The 18,515-nt window shown below is 44.5% G+C and overlaps 1 long non-coding RNA gene across 1 annotated transcript; it reads right to left on the minus strand.

Moving 5' to 3' along the window:
- Window positions 1–3,917: 3,917 nt before the first annotated feature.
- LOC138991166 (uncharacterized) lies at window positions 3,918–15,303 on the minus strand. Its single transcript, XR_011467129.1, has 3 exons — window positions 15,201–15,303; window positions 14,094–14,186; window positions 3,918–4,076 (listed from the first exon to the last, which is right to left on the minus strand). It is a non-coding gene; the product is annotated as an uncharacterized lncRNA (long non-coding RNA).
- Window positions 15,304–18,515: the final 3,212 nt, after the last annotated feature.

Consider the following 18,515-nt stretch of genomic DNA (forward strand, 5'->3'; position numbering starts at 1 on the left):
ATGAATCTTAATAACAGCTTCATATCAGAAGACTTCTATGGTTAATATGTTTAGAAAAGATTACAAAGGATATCCCTCTCATGGCAACTTATGTCTAACCTGCTTGTGCAGCAAACTTCTTATCTTAGATAAAATATATAATTATTGACTGTACTCCCATATGTACACTTGATTTTTTTGTTGTTCACTAGCCAAGATATGTCTGACTCTTTGTGACCCCATGGACTGCAGCACATCAGGCTTCCTTGTCCTTCACTATATCCCAGAGCTTGCTCAAATTCATGTTCACTGACTTGGTGATGCTATGTAACCATCTCATCCTCTGTCACCTCCTTCTCCTTCCCTCAATCTTATGCAGCATCAGGGTCTTTCCCAATGAGTTGGCTATTTTCATCATGTGGCTAAAGTATCGGTGCTTCAGCTTCAGCATCGGTCTTTCCAATGGATATTCAGGGTTGATTTCCCTTAGGATTGACTGGCTTGATCTGCTTGCAGTCCAAGGGACTCTCAAGAGTCATCTCCGTGACAGTTCAAAAGCATCAGTTCTTCAGCACTCGGCCAACTCGCACATTGGTACCCGCTAGCAGTGAACTATTTTATAACTGGAAGTTTGTACCTCGTAATATTCCTCATCTATTTCTCTCATTTCCCCATCCCCCCAGGGACCACTTGTTTGTTCTGTGTATCTGAGATTGTTTCCCATTAGTTTAAGATCCCACACAAGTGAATCCAAGTCTATGCCCCAACCACTAATGACAATGAAGGTGAATGGTTCTATGAAGATGTATAAGCCCTTCTAGAACTAACACCAAAAATAGATGTCCTTTTCATCACAGAGGGATTCCCTGGTGGCTTAGATGGAAAAGCGTCTGCCGGCAATGTGGGAGACCCAGGTTGGGAAGATGCCCTGGAGAAGGAAATGGCAACCCACTCCAGTACTCTTGCCTATAAAATTCCATGGATAGAGGAGCCTGGTGGGCTAAAGTCCATGGGGTTGCAAAGAGTTGGACACGACTGAGCGACTTCACTTTCTTTCATCAGAGGGGACTGGAATACAAAAGTAGAAAGTTAAAACCTGCAGTAACAGGCAAGTTTGGCCTTCGAGTACAAAACGAAGCATGGCAAAGGTGAACAGAGTTTTGTCAAGAGACCACACTGGTTGTAGCAAACACCCTCTTCCAACAGCACAAGAGATGACTCTATACATGGCCATTACCAGACGGTTAACACTGAAATCAGATTGATTATATTCTTTGCAGCTGAAGATGGAGAAGCTCTAGACAGTCAGCAAAAACAAGACCAGGAGCTGACTGTGGTTCACTACGTCTTGCCAAATTCAGACTTAAATTGAAGAAAGTAGGGAAAACCACTAGGCCATTCATGTATGACCTAAATCAAATTTCTTATGATTATACAGTAGAAGTGACAATAGATTCAAGGGATTAGATCTGATAGACAGAGTGCCCAAAGAAATCTGGACAGAGATTCATAAAATTGTACAGGAGGCAGTGATCAAAACCATCCCCAAGAAATGCAAAAAGGCAAAATGCTTGTCTGAGGAGGCCTTACAAATAGCTATGAAAAGAAGACAAATGAAAGGCAAGAGAAAAGGAAAGATATACCCATCTGAACACAGAGTTCCAAAGAAAAGCAAGGAGAGATAAGAAAGCCTTCCTCAGTGATCAATGCAAGGAAATAGAGGGAAACAATAGAATGGGAAGGACTAGAGATCTCTTTAAAAACTTAGAGATACCAAGGGAACATTTCATGCAAAGATGGGCACAATAAGGACAGAAATGGTATGGACCTAACAGAAGCAGAAGATATTAAGAAGAGGTGGCAAGAATACACAGAAGAACTATACAAAAAAGATCTTCATGATCTGGATAATCATGATCATGTGATCACTCACCTAGAGCCACACATCCTGGAACGTGAAATCAAGGAGGCCTTAGGAAGCATCACTGCGAACAAAGCTAGTGGAGGTGATGGAATTCCAGCTGAGCTATTTCAAATCCTTAAAGATGATGCTGTTAAAGTGTTACACTCTATGTACCAGCAAATTTGGAAAACTCAGCAGTGGCCACAGGACTGGAAAAGGTCAGTTTTCATTCCAATCCCAAAGAAAGGCAATGCCAAAGAATGCTCAAACTACCGCACAGTTGCACTCATCTCACACGCTAGTAAAGTAATGTTCAAAATCCTCCAGGCCAGGCTTCAACAGTACATGAACCAAGAACATCCAGATGTACAAGCTGGCTTTAGAAAAGGCAGAGGAACCAGAGATCAAATTGCCAACATTGGTTGGGATCATAGAAAAACCAAGAGAATTCTAGAAACACTCTACTTCTGTTTCATTTATTATGCTAAAGCCTTTGACTGTGTGAATCACAACAAACTGGAAAATTCTTGAAGAGATGGGAATATCCGACCAGCTTTCCTGTCTCCTGTGAAATCTGTTTGCAGGTCAAGAAGCAATAGTTAGAAACCAGACATGGAACAATGGACTGGTTCAAAATTAGAAAAGGAGTATGTCAAGGTTGTATATTGTCACCCTGCTTATTTAACTTGTATGCAGAGTACATCACGTGAAATGCTGAGCTGGATGAAACACAAGCTGGGATCAAGGTTGCTGGGAGAAATATCAAGAATCTCTGATATGCAGATGACGCCACCCTAATGACAGAAAGTGAAGAGGAACCAAAGAGCCTCTTGATGAAGGTGAAAGCAGAGAGTGAAAAAGCTGGCTTAAAACTCAGCATTCAAAAACCTAAGGTCATGGCATGTGGTCCCATCACTTCATGGCAAATAGATGGGGAAATAATGGAAACAGTGACAGTTTTTATTGTCTTGGGCTTCAAAATCACTGCAGATGGTGACTGCAGTCATGGAATTAAAAGACGCTTACTCCTTGGAAGAAAAGCTCTGACAGACCTAGGCAGTGTATTAAAAAGCAGAGACATTACTTTGCCAACAAAAGTCCATCTAGGCAAAGCTATGGTTTTTCCAGTAGTCATGTATGCAGGTGAGAGTTGGACTATAAAGAAGGCAGGATGCTGAAGAATCGATGCTTTTGAACTGTGGTGTTGGAGTAGACTCTTGAGAGTCCCTTGGACTGCAAGGAGATCCAACCAGTCCATCCTAAAGGAGATCAGTCCTGAATGTTCATTGGAAGGACTGATGCTGAATCTGAAGCTCTAATACTTTGGCCACCTGTTTTGAAGAGCTGACTCACTTTAATACACCCTGATGCTGGGAAAGATTGAAGGCAAGAGGAGAAGGGGACAATAGAGGATGCAATGGCGGGATGGCTTCTTGAAGGCAGGAGGAGAAGGGGACAACAGAGGATGTGATGGCTGGATGGCTTCACTGACTTAATGATCATGGGTTTGGGCAAGCTCCAGTGGATTGTGAAGGACAGGGAAGCCTGGTGTGTTGGAGTCCATAAGGTCACACACATGTAATTGTTCAACACCATTATTGAAGAGGCTGTCCTTTCTGCATTGTGTATTTTTGCCTTCTTTGTCATAGATTCATTGCCTATATGAGCTTGAGTTCCTCTCTGAGCTCTCTACTTTGTTCCACTGATCGACGTGTCTGTTTTTCTGCACTACCATTTGATTTCTTTAGCCGTAGTGTAGTTTGAAATCAAGAGTGTGATATCTCTAGCTTTGTTCTTCATTCTCCAGATTGTTTTGGTTATTCTGTAACACAAAGACCAAGTTTACCATTAAGAGCAACCACTACATAAAAAGATAGGGGAAAGGTTATAAAAAGGACATTTTTGTTCATATATATGAAATAGTATGAAGAAAAAAACGCTTAGCTGCTTCAGTCATAAGCTGTAACCCTGGTCTCAAGAACACAGATGATGCTCACGTCTTCCTTGCTCTTTCTGATCATGTTCTTACCTATTGGTTGTTTTTGTTGGTCACTCAGTCACGTCTGAATCTTCGCAACCCCGTGAACGGTAGCCCAAGCCCCGGTTCCTCTGTCCATGGAATTTTCCAGGCAAGAATACCAGAGCGGGTTGCCATTCTCTTCTCCAGGGGCTCTTCCCAACCTAGGGATTGAACCTGTTAGAATGACATACAACTTTCTTTCAAGAATATGGATTATCAGAAGCACTGTATTTATTCTGTTGCTCTAGCTTTCTTTTAAATTTTACTACAGAAAAAAGGAGAATGGAAAGACTAAGTTCCCCCACACAAGATATCCTGAGCCATTTAATAGTGGGGTCTCCATTTCCCATGGCCCTCTGGCTCTCAGAAAGCACGCCCTGCTGGACCCAAAGCCAAGTGTCCCGGGACTGTCTTCCTGGTGCAAGACGCCCCGACTGGGGAGCTTGATGTGGGGCTCAGACCTCTGGCTCTTTGGGAGAACTTCTGCCGTTGTTCTTAGCCTCTTATTTGTGGGCCACCTTCCCAAGGGTCTGGGTTTCCTAACGGCTCAAGCGGTAAAGAATCTGCCTGTAATGCAGGAGACATGGGTTTGGTCCCTGGGTCAGGAAGATCCCCTGAAGTGGGGAATGGCTACCCATTCCAGTATTCTTGCCTGGAAATCCCATGTACATAGCAGCCTGGCTGCTATAGACCATGGAATCGGAAAAAAGACACAACTGAGTAACACTCTTATCTCATTTATGGGCCACATATCCAGGGGTCTGGGTCACAACTGTACTGCATTTCCAGCCCGCCTCCTCATCTCCTCGTGGCTGCTTCTTTACAACTGTGGCTATAGAAGATGTCTTCTGCTGGTCTTTACATCACTCTTGTTAATAACTGCTCTGTAAAGAGTTGTAATTTTGTGTGTCCATGGGACGAGGCGAGCTCAGGGTCTTCCTGCTCTGCCATCTTGGCCTCTTTCCCTCTCCCTGATCTATTTTATCACATAGCATAACCTTAGTGTCAAAAAGAATAGGCACTCAATATATAAAAATGAGTAAAAGATGTAAAGGTAATTCCAGAATGGGAAGAATTAGAATGATAACTCCAGTGTTATCCAGCATAACCTTCCAAAATCACTTACTTTTCAATGGGAAGAGGCAATGGCTATTTGCTTGATAATTTAAGAAAATAGATGGACCACCTTCTTGAGTATGGCAGAATAACTCAGAAGTTATTGGGGTCCTCTAAGCCTTTGGTTTAACTCCTGTTCTATCTTTTGTTCATTCCATGGATTTGGTCTGGGTGCTGACTGAACATCCAAGAGGCCCATCCTCCTCTTAGTACTGGTTTTGCCGCTCAGTTGTGTCCAGCTCTTTGATACGCCATGGACTGCAGCCCACCAGGCTCGTCTATCCATGGGATTTTTCCCAGCAAGAATACTGGAGTGGGTTGCCTTTCCTTCTCCAGCATATCTTCCTGACCCAGGGATGGAGCTCACGTCTCCTGCATTGGCAGGCGGGTTTCTTACCCTGCTCCACCTGAGAGGCCGGTCATCCTGCCCCTCGGAGGGAGGCCCTTGGGGACAGACAGTACTGCGTATTTTTATATCACTGCAGACACGTAGGAGAAGCAGTTTCAAATATTACCCAGCAAGTGGAAAATAGATCTGGGCCTACTGTTTTTTTTTCCCCCTGAAATCAGTGCTCATTAATTCTAATAATGTCACAGAAAATGTTACCGAATAGAGGTGTATGCTTATATTTGTTTGTTGCCATGGTAAATACACAAAATATAATCGTATGTAGTTCAGTGTTTAAATTTAGGAGGGTATGTCTGAACCAGAGAATATTTATAAGTGTACAAGATGTCTCCTGGGCCTAAAACTACACCTAGTTCAAATGCATATTAAGCTCCTGGTGTTGAGTTCAGCATCGAGCAGACTTCCAAAGCTCTGTGCTTCCTGTTACTAATTTTAATGAACACTAAGTGCTTGTGTGCATTCAGTGTTTAAATGCCACATTGTTTTGGGGGGTCAGAAAAGTCTGACTTCTCCAGATACTGGTGCCAAAGAATGCTCCCATAACCTCCACATTTTAGCAGAAGTATTTGCTTGGTGTCACTCCTTTGTTTTTGCACACATAAAATCAGAAGGTTACACCGTCTCATTCTCACATGTAAAACTAAACCCAGAGAACCACTGAGCCAAAGGCAAAAGAAAGGTCAAAAGCCAGGAATAGTCCTAACCTCAAAATTTCAGAAATGGGTATTCCACCAGTACAGAGTAGGTTATTTGCTTTTTAGTAAAGAAAACATTCTTTTAAAAACTCAGCTGTTCTTGGAATTTTGGGCAAATGGCTAGATTTTAAAATATATTTTGTACTAGGAAACAGGAATAATCGTTTGGAAAGTGACATTAAAATTTTTTACAAATCAAAGTTCAAAGCCTCTAGGGATTCAGAAGTTCCAGAGTCTATCTTGGTGCCCTCTGAGTTTTCTCTCACACATGTGTGCACATATGCACACACACACACACACACACACACACAAGGACAGAGTTTAAAGAGTCCAAACACAGAGCTCTAGTTACAATCTTGACTTTTTTTTTAAAGATAAACAAGGCTCTGTACCTTCAGAGCCTCAGTTTTCCCATCTGAAACATAATTACTATACTTTTTACTCACACAAACTGGTGAAATTTAAAGAACAGGAATCTGAGGCATTTTGCAAATGGTCAAGCACTATATAAATATATAAATGATTACCATTCTCCTGTGTTGTAAGAGCGTCTGTCATTATCAAGAGAAAGAACATACTGGAGTTGAACTAGAACTTATTTCATAGACAAGGATCATGGAATCTTAGTTCTAGAAGGTAATCCAAACATCATGCTGTTTAATCTTCAGCACCTTTAAAGAACTGTCCTCTGCAGCATCTCTAACAAGGTGGCACTTAACTTCTGCTTCAATAATTCCAGCAATGGGCAGTTTGGTGTTTTGTAGGCAGCTTATTCAGCTAATGGAAATAGAAATTTTATCCTTATGTTGGATTGAAATCTTAATTTCTAGTATGAAAAATGAAAGTGCTAGTCACTCAGTTATGTTCAACTCTTTGCAACTCTATGGACTTACCAAGCCAGGCTTCAACAGTATGTGAACTGTGAACTTCCAGATATTCAAGCTGGATTTATAAAAGGCAGACAAACCAGAGATCAAATTGCCAACATCTGTTGGATCATCAAAAGAGCCAGGGTGTTCTAGAAAAATGTCTACTGCTTTATTGACTATGCCAAAGCCTGTGACTGTGTGGATCACAATAAACTGTGGAAAATTCCTCAAGAGATGGGAATACCAGACCACCTTACCTGCCTCCTGCAAAACCTGTATGCAGGTCAAAAAGCAACAGTTAGAACTGGACATGCAACAACAGACTGATTCTAGATTGGGAAAGGAGTACATCAAGGCTGTATGCTGTCACCCTGCTTATTTAACTTATATGCAGAGTACATCATGAGAAACGCTGGGCTGGAAGAAGCACAAAGCTGGAGTCAAGATTGCTGGGAGAAATATCAATAACCTCAGATATGCAGATGACACCACCCTTATGGCAGAAAGTGAAGAAGAACTGAAGAGCCTCTTGATGAAAGTGAGTTGAAAGTACTATTTTTACTTGATGAAATAGTTCAGTTCAGTCTCAGTCGTGTCCAACTCTTTGCGACCCCATGGACTGCAGCACGCCAGGCTGTCCACTATTTTCACTCTTTCACTCTTGATGAAAGTGAAAGAGGAGAGTGAAAAAGTTGGCTTAAAACTCAACATTCAGAAAACTAAGATCATGGCATTCGGTCCCATCACTTCATAGCAAATAGATGAAGGAAACAGTGTAAACAGTGACAGACTTTATTTTCTTGGGTTCTGAAATCACTGCAGATGGTAACTGGAGCCATGAAATTAAAAGACACTTACTCCTTGGAAGAAAGTTATGACCAGCCTATATAGCATATTAGAAAGCAGAGACGTTACTTTGCCAACAAAGGTCCATCTAGTCAAAGATATGGTTTTCCCAGTAGTCATGTATGGATGTGAGCGTTGGACTATAAAGAAAGCTGAGCACTGAAGAATTGATACTTTTGAACTGTGGTGTTGGAGAAGACTCTTGGACTGCAAGGAGATCTAACCAGTCCATCCTAAAGGAAATCAGTCCTGAATATTCATTGGAAGAATTGATGCTGAAGCTGAAACTCCAATACTTTGGCCACCTGACGCAAAGAACTGACTCACTGGAAAGACCCTGATGCTGGAAAAGATTGAAGGCAGGAATAGAAGGGGATGGCAGAGGATGAGATGGTTGGATGGTATCACAGACTCAATGGACATGAGTTTGAGGGAACTCTGGGAGTTGGTGATGGACAGGGAAGCCTGGCATGCTGCAGTCCATGGGGTCGCAAAGAGTTGGACATGACTGAGAGATTGAACTGAACTTACTATAGCCTGCCAGGCTCCTCTGTCCATGGATTCGCCAGGCAAGAATACTGGAGTGAGTTGCCATGGCCTCCTCCAAGGGATCTTCTCAACTGAAGGATTGAATCTGGGTCTCCCACATAGCAGGCAGATTCTTTGCCATCTGAACCACCAGTTCTAGTATAACCAGACACAACTTGAAAACCCATCTTCTGTCAACTTGGCAGTGCTTCCAATGTTGTTTAAACTTGTTGCACCTCACCTTTTGTCTTTATTCAGCAGAGCAGTGTGTCAAGTGTTGGGCTAAGAGCCAAGAATCAAAGACCAAACAGAGAGAATGCCTGTCCTCAAGTAGAGTACCAGCCAGGCGCTAGCCCTGCAAGTTAAAAACTGAGACTAAGTATAGTAGGAATCTCAAGCTGCTGCTGCTGCTGCTGCTAAGTCGCTTCAGTCCTGTCTGACTCTGTGCAACCCCATAGATGGCAGCCCACCAGGCCCCGCCGTCCCTGGGATTCTCCAGGCAAGAACACTGGAGGGGGTTGCCATTTCCTTCTCCAGTGCATTAAAGTGAAAAGTGAAAGTGAAGTCGCTCAGTCGTGTCCGACTCTTAGCGACCCCATGGACTGCAGCCCACCAGGCTCCTCCATCCATGGGATTTTCCAGGCAAGAGTACTGGAGTGGGTTGCCATTGCCTTCTCCGGGAATCTCAAGCAAGTAGGGTTTAATACAGAGAATTGACTGCTAAGAGTTGAAAGGCTAAAGGTTAGGATGCTGCGTCACCAGTTATTAGTATCTGCAGGAAGCATTACTGCCCCTGCTGCTGCTGCTAAGTCGCTTCAGTCGTGTCCGACTCCGTGCGACCCCATAGACGGCAGCCCACCAGGCTCCCCCGTCCCTGGGATTCTCCAGGCAAGAACACTGGAGTGGGCTGCCATTTCCTTCTCCAGTGCATGAAAGTGAAAAGTGAAAGTGAAGTCGCTCAGTCGTGTCCACTCTTTGCGACCCCATAGACAGCAGCCCACCAGGCTCCTCCATCCATGGGATTTTCCAGGCAACAGTACTGGAGTGGGGTGCCATTGCCTTCTCCGATGAGAGTGCAGTGAGGCTGAAGAATAGGGCCTTAGCTATCCTTGACTGTGTGGATCACAATAAACTGTGGAAAATTCTGAAAGAGATGGGAATACCAGACCACCTGATCTGCCTATTGAGAAATTTGTATGGAGGTCAGGAAGCAACAATTAGAACTGGATATGGAACAACAGACTGGTTCCAAATAGGAAAAAGAGTACGTCAAGGCTGTATATTGTCACCCTGTTTATTTAACTTATATGCAGAGTACATCATGAGAAACGCTGGACTGGAAGAAACACAAGCTGGAATCAAGATTGCCGGGAGAAATATCAATAACCTCAGATATGCAGATGACACCACCCTTATGGCAGAAAGTAAAGAGGAACTAAAAAGCCTCCTGATGAAAGTGAAAGAGGAGAGCGAAAAAGTTGGCTTAAAGCTCAACATTCAGAAAACTAAGATCATGGCTTCTGGTCCCATCACTTCATGGGAAAGATGGGGAAACAGTGGAAACAGTGTCAGACTTTATTTTTCTGGGCTCCAAAATCACTGCAGATGGTGACTGCAGCCATGAAATTAAAAGACGCTTACTCCTTGGAAGGAAAGTTATGACCAACCTAGATAGCATATTCAAAAGCAGAGACATTACTTTGCCAACAAAGGTTTGTCTAGTCAAGGCTATGGTTTTTCCTGTGGTCATGTATGGATGTGAGAGTTGGACTGTGAAGAAGGCTGAGCGCTGAAGAATTGATGCTTTTGAACTGTGGTGTTGGAGAAGACTCTTGAGAGTCCCTTGGACTGCAAGGAGATCCAACCAGTCCATTCTGAAGGAGATCAGCCCTGGGATTTCTTTGGAAGGAATGATGCTAAAGCTGAAATTCCAGTACTTTGGCCACCTCATATGAAGAGTTGACTCATTGGAAAAGACTCTGATGCTGGGAGGGATTGGGGGCAAGAGGAGAAGGGGACGACAGAGGATGAGATGGCTGGATGGCATCACTGACTCGATGGACATGAGTCTCAGTGAACTCCGGGAATTGGTGATGGACAGGGAGGCCTGGCGTGCTGCAATTCATGGGGTTGCAAAGAGTCGGACATGACTGAGCGACTGATCTGATCTGATCTGATCCTTGACTGCCTGCGGAAAGCTGTCAGAGCTCAGAACAGAACACAAATCCTTCTTCCTCTTCCCTCTCCGTCCTGCCTGCTGTCAGTGACTGCCATTGGCAAAAACCAACTGGAAAGAGGTTTACAAAGTAGTCTGGAAAATGTAACTTACAGAATCCCAACCCCAGCTTCATAAAGTAAAGTAAAGGTAAAGCTGATGCTAAGACACAACAGACAGATAACTAGCAAAATCTGCTTTTTTAGCTCCTCAGCATACCTATGTATTCTCTCACCTTTATTTAAACATCCGTATAGCAACACTTCCCAGACGGTCTAGTGATAAGGAATCTGCCTGCTAATGCAGGCGACGCGGGAGGCATGGGTTCCGTCTCTGGGTCAGGAATATCTCCTGGAGAAGGAAATGGCAACCCACTCCAGTATTCTTGCCTGGGAAATCCCTTGGACAGGGGATCCTGGTGGGCTACATACAGTCCGTGGGGTCGCAGAGAGTCAGACGCGACTGAGCGCACACACACCACTATAGCAGCCCACAGCTTCATGCATCTTCCTGGCAAGATGCAATGATCACTCATAAAAACAAAAACTCTATCTCCCCCAAAAGAGCAGATACAAAGTTCCAGAAGTTACCATACCCATCTCTGAATGATGTTATTCCTCTTCTAATTCACTCAAACCTCCACCCGAATATTTTATAACATAAAGATGAAGTTTACCACTAAAAGCAACCACTACATAAAAGAGTAGGGGAAAGGCTAATAAATGGAAATTTTAATTATTCTATATAAACTGTGTGGAAAATATAGCTTAGTTGCTATGGGCAATTGTAAATTTCAGTGTACAAAAACAGATGATGTTCATATCTTTCTTGTTCTGTCTATCCCTTGTCCTTTGGTCCTCAGCCAGTCTATACCTGTCCTAACAGATCTATACCTGTTAGTGTGCACACAACTTTATTTGCCAGGATATGAATAATTATAAGCATTGTGTTTATTCTGTTGCTCCAGTGTTCTTTTAAATTTTACTACAGAAAAAGGAACAAGCAAAGACTTAAGACGTTCCTGACCTAACATCTCCCGGAATCTGGATATAGTGTTTCCTACTCCCATTTTGCTTCAACCATTCACTTTCTCCTTAGTAATCAGAGTCAGTAACTCCAGCAGAGACCTCCCCTTCTTTGCCTGTGATTTCAGTGTCACGAGGAGCCCAGTATCGTTAGGTGGAAATTCGATTCCCCACTCAGTGGAACTGCACTGTTGAGTCTCCGGTAGAAACTTTTCTTTCCTGAGAACTAAGATATCAAAATCACGAGAGCCTAACGTTCCAGATTTGGGAAGTCTAAGTTATTCAAATGGTCCATTTTATATAATAACAAGAGGTGATTCTCCAACTTTAATTATTTGCTTTCAGACCCTGTATTTTTAACTAGCCAGCATAAAAGACCACAGGGCTTCCCTAGTGTTCAGATGGTAAAGAATCTGACTGCAATGCAGGAGACCCAGGTTCTATGTCTGGGTGGGAAGATTCCCTGGAGAAGGGATTCACAACCCACTCCAGTATGATTGTCTGGAGAATCCCATGGACAGAGGGGCCTGGTGGGCTGCTGAAGGTCACAACTCTGATTGCCATGTCCTCCCCACCTCCCTTTGTGGTCACTGTGCCATCGCGTTCTTGGCAGTGAAGTGCTTCCACATTGGTCTTGGCCTCTCCAGGCCCCCACGATACCCCTGAGGTAAAGAGCCCACCCCCAAAGCAGATCCTCCGTCCACAGAGCACAGCCCTGCAGTCTCTCAAGAATGTCAGTGACCCTCCCTGGTGCCTTTCTCAATGTCTTTGTGAAGTACCCTCTGGACCCTCTGAGGGAACTTACTCATGGTAGGAGAGAGGAGGTAAGGGAGTGCGTAGATACGAGATTGTATGTGATAAATATTCCCCAACATTCTTCAACCTTGGGTTCCTTCCAATGCAGTGTGTATTTAGCATTTAGGAATATAAGGTTCAATATCTCATCATCCTTCCTCCAGAGTGTAGCAGTCTAGATAAGAGGTCAGCAAACTACAGCCCATGAGCCAAATGTGGCCCGTTACCTATTTCAGGTTTTACTGGAATGTAGCCACTCTCTTTCATTTACATATTACCTGCGGCAGTTTTCACACACTACCGCAGAACTGAGCAGTGTGACAGACACCATATTGCAGGCTGGTAAGACCAGAATATTGACTAGCTCTTTACAGAAACGTTTCACTGCCCCTGGCCAGGGCTGTCTCTAGTCTTGTCTCCACGTATCTGAGCCTGTCTGTTGTCTTCTTGCTCACTTACATTCTCCAGTTTTTCTTTGGCAAAATGTGCTGATTAGTCAGTCATGAAGCTTCTGACACATGTCAGGGTATCACCAACCATAAACAGTGGTGAACAAAAAAGATGTGGATCTCATGCAGCTTAGAGTGTACATCATGCTTTATTTCACATAACAAAACAAATATAATTTGAAAACATACATGCCCCATGCTCACTGAAGCACTATTTACAACAGCCAGGACATGGAGGCAACCTAAATGCCCACGGCAGAGTTATGGATGAAGAAGACTGGTACACATACACAGTGGAATACACTCAGCTGTGAAAAAGAATGGAATAAGCCATTGCAGCAACATGGGTGGGCCCATAGATTGTCACACTGAAGGAAGTAAGTTGGACAGAGTAAGACAGATATCATAGGATATCACCTACATGTGGAATCTAAAAAGGGTACAAATAAACTTACAAAGTAGAAATAGAGCAACAGATGTAGAAAACAAACAGCGTTTCCAGGGGAAAGCTGGGGGCGGGGTGGGATAAGCCAGGATTGACACATACACACACTATATGTAAAACAGGCAACTAACAAGAAACCACCACGTAGCACAGGGACTCTTCTCAATACTCTGTAGTGAGCTGTATGGGAAAGAATCTAAAAGAGTGGATATGTGGATACGTACAGCTGATTCACTTCACTGTACATCTGAACCTAACACAGCATTATAAATCAACTATAATAAACATTTAGCAAACAATAAGTTTAAAATATAATATACATATATATACATGTGTATATATGTACACACCACATCAATGTGATCTAAAAGAAACCAGCAGTGTGGTCTGGCGTACTGCTTGGAAGACTAACTCCTGTCATATCAAGGGGTGAGCAGACCTTGCCAGCCTGATTCACGAGCACAGAAGCATCCACAAGATGGGCTCAGGCGCTGGAGTGCTGGCTCGCGATTTACAGTGGGGGACCCCTGTCACCCAGACCAGACGCGGGTGCTGGCCGTCTGCACAGCAACGCGCTCCTGCAGTCAAGCTGCTCGCAGAGCCAAAACCTCATCAGGAAACAGTGCACTGACTCCTCAGGAAAAACTGCTGTCAAGTGCGATGAAAGTACCTTCACAATCAATGCTTCTTCCTCGTGTGGGGTGAGAACGCGGTGTTGAGTACGCAAACAGAAGGAAGCAGTGCAAAGAACTGGGTATTTAACAGCGTCCCACCCCTGGAAGAATCTGGACGCACTCACTGTGCCAAAAAGCTGATTCTGTCGTGGGAGCAGAAACAGTGGGAGCCCGGTGCTGCCAGCTTTCCATCGTCTCTCCCTTGATGAGAGCCTGGGCTGCCGGGACCAGAAAATTCAAGACTTGCTCATTTCTACGGGTTTTCTTTTCCTATGCCTCTACAAACGATCAAGCTTTCTTCGGATTGAAATTTTATCTAAGTGTATTAATTACAAGACCCATATAGCCCCCTACCTCTTTCAGACGGCCACTTGATGGGAAGAACTGACTCACTGGAAAAGACCCTGATGCTAGGAAAGATTGAAGGCGGAGGAGAAGGGGACGACAGAGGATGAGATGGTTGGATGGCATCACCGACTCAATGGGCATGAGTTTGAGCAAGCTCCGGGAGTTGGTGATGGACAGGGAGGCCTGGCGTGCTGCAATTCATGGGGTCGCAGGGAGTCGGACACGACTGAGCTGAACTGCCCATCTCAGTTCTAGTGTCCTATGTTTATCTTATATTTATATACTCAGAGAGAGTCCATTCCATGACTGATTATTGATGATACTTTCCACCTAAGTTTGCTATAGGAACTGAATGCAGTAATTTTTGTGAACTACCCCTGACTATGTCAGGCATACAGTAGGTGCTCACTAATGAAAAACAGGACTGTGATATACTGGAAGTGGTGTAATTATCTCCACCAGAGTGTGAGGTACGTTACGTTACACAAGCAGCAGAGGCGAGGTGCTGTGGGGACACAGAGACCAAAAACTCCGGGACCTCGAACTAGGGACAGACGCGGCTGTGAGTCCTTTCTGTGTCCCCGTTCTCTGGCTACGTTTCAGAGCGTAAACGCCAGAGTTCACGGGGGGCTGGCAATTTAACACTGCACCTTAGAATGCAGTCCGGCTCGGGCTGAGTGCAGGGCAAGCATCGCGAGTCTATTAACTCAGAATAACCCAAGCCTCAGTGATGCCCACATAAGCTTGTGGGTCACCCAGCTCCTCTGGCTTTGTATATAAATTATTTTCACACCAAGTCTCTTCAATCCTGTCTTGTAGGACTGATTAAAAAAAAAAAAAAACAGACAAAACCAAATCTAAACAGTATTTTCCGCTGAACTTACTTTTTCCCTCTAAACCATGGATGCTCTGCTTTCCTTCTCACGCCCCAGTGCAACAATCTACACCGAAGCTGGCAAATTCAGGGTTGCGGCCAGATCTGCAAAAATCAACACACGCTGTCAGACCTCCTGAGATTGCCCCGTATCTGACTTGTTTAATATCTCCTGCCTTATGTGTTTAGTTCTGTCCACTTTTTGTTCAGCAAATGCAGAACTCTGACTGAGTGTCAGCCACTGTTCACCACCTGTAGTGACACTATAAAGACACCAACTCACTTTATCCCAACAACCCCACGAGGAGCAGCCCTATTATTATCCTCAAGGCACAGAGAGGCTCATGAGACTCCCGATGTCACAGTCTAGTGTATGGGTATAGACCAGGCAGTCTGCCCCTGAGGACATCCTAACCCTCATGCCCATGGCCTCTCAGTTCAGTTTCTGCTGATCCTCACCCTCAGCTAATGGGGCAGCCTGAGTATGAGCCCCTCTGCCTCCAGGCTGGTCTCTTCCCATTTGACCTCGCCATCCACACTGCCAGCATAGCTACAGCTCTGGGTTACAGATTCATTTACATGATTCTTGGGCTTACACCCTTCAGATGTCTCCTTAGGGACGCAGAGGCTTTATTCTAAGGTCTGTAATCGCTGGCTGGCCTTCCATGTCCCCCCCCAGCCCACCTCCACCCGCCTCCTGTCCACTCTCACCCGCCATGTTCCTCCCAGCCCCTCCATGGATGCCCCCCTGCAGCCACGCCGGGCCCAGCACGCTGCCCCATCTGTGCTCAGTCACGTCCTGCTCTTGGGCCCCAGCTGCTCCTTGAGTGCATGCTCCATGTTTCTGCCTCTGCATCACTCACTCCAGCTGGAATGTCTTCATCCCTCTTCTGAGCAACTGCTCACCACACAGGTGGCCACAGACACACACACACATACATACAATACAACACTCACACCCACGCTCATGGAATCCTAATGTGACATCAAGTCTAGTCAAACGTCCTTGAGATAGACAAGGACAAATGCTGTCGTATACTTTGTTGTACACATATCTATCTCCCAAAGTGAAGTGAAGTGAAAGTCGCTCAGTCACATCCGACTCTTTGTGACCCCATGGATCATACAGTCCATGGAGTTCTCCAGGCCAGAATCCTGGAATGGGTAGCTTTTCCCTTCTTCAGGGGATCTTCCCAACCCAGGGATCAAACCCAGGTCTCCCGCATTGCAGGCAGATTCTTTACTGGCTGAGCAATAAGGGAAGCCCAAGAATACTAGAGTGGGTAGCCTATCCCTTCCATACCAAGGAATCGAACCAGGGTCTCCTGCATTGCAGTTGAATTCTTCACCAACTGAGCTATGAGGGATCCCCCTATCTATCTCCTACCAGATGGCAAAATCCTGGAGATTAAGATCTGGCTCCTGCACATGTTTCCATTCTTAGTTCTTTAATATAACTGCACTTAAACACTTAATAAAAACAAATTAAATTGAACTAAATTTTAATAAATATTAACGTTGTAAGAATATAATCCAAATTTTTATAAACATGTAGCTGTATGTATCTGTGTTTTTATATTAGATAAGTGAAAGTGAAAGTTGCTCAGTTGTGTCTGACTCTTTGTGACCTCATGGACTATACAGTCCATGGAATTCTCCAGGCCAGAATACTGGAGTGGGTAGCATTTCCCTTCTCCAGGGGATCTTCCCAACCCAGGGATCAAACTGGGGTCTCCTGCATTGCAGGTGGATTCTTTACAAGCTGAGCCACAAGGGAAGCCCAAGAATACTGGAGTGGGTAGCCTATCTCTCCTCCAGTGGATCTTCCCAACCCAGGAATCGAACTGGGGTCTCCTGCATTGCAGGTGGATTCTTTACCAGCTGAGTTATCAGGGAAGCCTGTATTAGATGAACCTGCTACAGATATTAAAGAAATTAAGAAGCTGAGTGCTGAAGAATTCATGCTTTTGAACTGTGGTGTTGGAGAAGACTCTTGAGAGTCCCTTGGATTGCAAGGAGATCCAACCAGTCAAACGTATAGGAAATTAGTCCTGAATATTCACTGGAAGGACTGATGCTGAAGCTGAAGCTCCAATATGTTGGCCACTTGATACGAAGAGCTGACTCATTGGAAAAGACCCTGATCCTGGGAAAGATTGAAGGCAGGGGGAGAAGGGGATGGCAGAGGATGAGATGGTTGGATGGCATCACCAACATGATGGACAAGAGTTGGAGCAAGCTTTGGGAGTTGGTGATGGACAGGGAAGCCTGGTGTGCTGCAGCTATGAGGTCACAAAGGGTTGGACATGACTGAGTGACTGAATTGAACTACAATATTAAGAACGATTTATTAGCAAGATGAGATTATGGATTATACCAGGCTTACTCTAATTTTTCTGTATTCTGTAAACTTTCTGTTAATACTATTAATCCAAAAAAGTGTCTTCACATAGGACATTTTATTTTTGGTGATATTGGCAGTATTTGAAGTTCACTCTGATCTCTTAAAATCTTTATACTGTTCACCAAACTTCTGCTTCCAGCTAGGGTATAGAATGTGAAATACTGGTAACTCCATGGTAATCATAAGAAACACAGGTTTCTGGAGAAACACCAAAACAATACTTTGCTATGAGTATATTAAAGAAGAGGATGAGCAGAATCCTAGCTAGACTGAACTGTAGGCAGAAATGAGCCCTTCCTAGTGAGGAGAGGGCCTCAGCTCCTGCTAAGACTGAGAGTTCTCAAGTTTGAGAACATGTGGATGGTGGTGGGCTGAATCTCCATAAACAAAGAGACTTTGTGGGAATGAGGGCGGTGGGGTTTGGAGGGATCTGAAAGAGTGGTGAGGGTCCAGACAAATTGTGTGGCCCAACTAGTCCCTTGTCCTAAGCAAGCCCTGAATTTTCCAGAACAGGAGCAGTGGACAGTGGGCTTAGAAGCGGAGGGAAGGAGCAGTAGTCCCTACATCTGCATGGTTCTTAGACTGTGAGGAGTTGAACCCAGAGAGAGCAAAAGAAAGCGAAACTCTGACGCCCAGTTGCCTCTCTGCTCTGACTCGCAGAAACAGTGGAGGCAGTGCTGTAGGGGTTCAGCATGGCCAGTCAGTGTGCTCGGCCCAAGCAGAGCTCAGACCCAGTCCCCGGGGCACTTGCTCTCCTAGACCCTTACTCAGCCCTAGACTGAGAGGAAGACTGGCATCCTTTTATGAAATAAGTAGAACAAAACTGTATGGGAATATCCACTAGCTTTTATACACAATATAATCTAAAAATTGAGACACACAAAGAGCAGGAAAGCGTGAGCTATCACCAAGACGAGACAC

The sequence above is a fragment of the Bos mutus genome, chromosome 16 (assembly GCF_027580195.1).
Source record: "Bos mutus isolate GX-2022 chromosome 16, NWIPB_WYAK_1.1, whole genome shotgun sequence".
NCBI lineage: Eukaryota > Metazoa > Chordata > Mammalia > Artiodactyla > Bovidae > Bos > Bos mutus.